This window comes from Apis dorsata, unplaced genomic scaffold (assembly GCF_000469605.1).
Source record: "Apis dorsata unplaced genomic scaffold, Apis dorsata 1.3 scaffold_631, whole genome shotgun sequence".
NCBI lineage: Eukaryota > Metazoa > Arthropoda > Insecta > Hymenoptera > Apidae > Apis > Apis dorsata.
This window is the reverse complement of record NW_006263826.1, coordinates 1190849-1193854: the sequence shown is the minus strand read 5'-3', so window position 1 is coordinate 1193854 and position 3006 is coordinate 1190849.

The window sequence follows — 3006 nt, the reverse complement described above, 5'->3', positions numbered from 1 at the left end:
TTTTTTTTTTTTTTTTTTTTTTTTTTTTAGTATTTTAGATTTCTATATATATATATATATATATAAATTGCATTCTAATGTTAAAATTTTCACGGAAGAGCCAGTAGATCTTTACAACAGTAAAGATTTATAAAACATTAAAAAGATGTCCAAGGATTAATGTCGGACGAAATATATAATAGTATTTCTACTGACAGTAGATGTGGTTGCGCATGTCTCTGACATGTATATAAGGGAAATGCAATAAAGAGTATCATATCATAAAAATCGACAAATTTGTAAATATGAATCTTATATTAGTTTATTATTCGATTTAATCTCTTAATATATATTACTGTTTATATTATTTTTTTTCTTTTTGCATAAAAATTATTAAGAAATTAGAGAAAAAAATCATTCGACGTGTTTCTGCAGTGATGAAATATTTTTTGAAACGAATAGCAAGCGGATAGAGATTGAAAAGCGAGATAGAGTTGAAATGTGACGATCAATGGATCGATTTATATTTAGGAAAAGATATTTTGTTATATGAGATGAAAAATCGTGAATGTTATTGTAACGATGAAAGTGGGAAGAAAAGCAATAAAAAAAAAAAAAAAAAGCAAGAAGAAAAAAAATATATTAGGTTTTATCGCAACGTTTCTTGCGAATTAAAAGATCGAATTTCAATGATTTTTTTCAAAGCGCCAATTAAATGCGGTATGTCGTTTTGCGTATGTTCTCTTGCGTATCCGCAATATCGATCTTTATTACGACTCGATCTGTTCAATTAAATTTTTATTTCTTTTCCTTTTCAAAGATGTATTTGATAATTCCATTAATATTATAATATGATTAAAATGAAAACAAAAAAAAAAAAATTAGAAATTTTGGACATTGTTTCAAAATCATTTCGAACGAAACGTTTCACTATTACGAATCGATTTCGTCGAAAGTATGATCGACGAGTGGTAAAACGTGTTCACATTTTTTTACACAATTTTATATCTGCCTTGAATCCATTGCATCCATTTAAGTCTTAGCTCTATTCCGAATAGACGGATTCGGATTGTCGCGAATTTAAACGCACAAATTTACAAGATAATGAAAACGGATGCGATTCTTAAACGGTAGAGAAATAGAAATTTTTCACTTTTCATACTTACAATTTGTCGTAAAAAGCGATAAATAATTCTCGATTCGTAATTTGTGAAACTATAATTAAGATTCATTTATTGCTCGGTAATGCGTTGGAAAAAATTCTGAATAAGTAATAGTTACTTATTTTCTAAAATATAATTTATCATTTTGAGTAAAAAAAAAAAAAAAAAAATCCATCTAATTAAGAAGGTAATCGATAAATCTTTTATTTTCAATACAGCGATTTTCGATATTATATTTGATCTTCGATCTTGAAGCTCCTTTTTTTATCGAGAATTGAAAGTCTCGAACTCGTGTGGCGCAAAGCAATTATACATATATACATATACATATATATATATATAAAGAAAAAAGATAAGAATAAATAAATAAATCGCTTTGGCATATGACATCTTTTAAAAATTCGATACACATACCATTACGAGCATTATGTTATCTAAACGAATATTAACACACGTTAATACTATCATGATAACCTTCGTTTATTTGGTTCTAATGTAATAGTTATTATTAGTTCGCCATCCTTTGTATATATTCGCAACTCTCAATAAAAAAAAAAAAATATGAAAAAAGAAAAGAAACGCATTATCTCTGTTATTGTGATTAATTTCCTCGTATTATAAAAAACTAACCTAACCTTTAAAAATGATTAACGATCATCGCGTAAGGAATTTGAAAGGAGAAGACGAAAGAAAGGAATCCAATACAAGAAATATATTTTTGCAATTTATTTGCAATTTATTTATATAATTAATGTAACTGATTTTGAATAACTATTACTAAAAACCTAAACAACGTATGAAATTTTATACATACTTTTTATTTAAGGATACTAATATGTGGCTATATACAGTGTATGGATGCGCTGAACCACGAATCAAGTTCAACTCTGTTTTGACAATATGATACGTCTAGAAATTAACCTCAAAAGACGGTTTAGACGTTCGAAAGAATGATTGAATTTCTCTTTGAATATCATTCCCACATTTGTTCTATTCTTTTTTTTTTTTTTTTTTTTTTTTTTGCTGTGTTTAGAAATCGGTACAAATTTACAATGCTTCGATCATTGATTACGTAATATACATGTAAATAATTTCGCGGTCACCCTCCATATTACAACGCCAATTATTATGCAGCGTTCTAAAAGGAGATCCAAATGTGTCTGTTGCATACAAAAAACCACATGAATGATTTTATGAATGATTCATTAAATTTATATCCGTATACAAGTATAAAAGTGGTCGATTTAAATAAAAAAATTAGAAAAATGATTATGCGCATGATATTAATCGTCCAATTCCTTTTTAGCACTTTTGTGATACAGTTAACACTATTCATTTTTTAAATCAACTTATAAATAGTATTTTTATTCAAAAAAATTTAAATATCGTGGATTGTATTGATTTATAAAAAGAAAAAAATAGCTGCATTATTCCTTAAATAATTAACGAAAAAAATGGATAAATTCAGCAAATTAATCTCAAGAGCATTCACGTATCTTATAACATCCGTTATGAATTTCATTATCTACAATATTAATACGTTTAATATTCGAGATTGATTTGCGATTTTTTTAATATTTTCCTACCAAGAAAACAAAAAAGTCAAATAAAATTTATATACAAAGGAGCATGTACAAATCGTACACTCGCCTATTTTAACATAATAAAATTAGAATCTTTATAAATCAACGTAAACTAATGAATTTTTTCATTAGTGATAAAAAAATATGTTAATTTAAAAAAAAAAAAAATAATAAAAAGATGCCAAACATACAAATTTACAATTATTACCACACGGAACAAGACCACAAAATGAATGAAAGAAATGAAAGAAATAGATACATACATTTTTTTATAATCAATC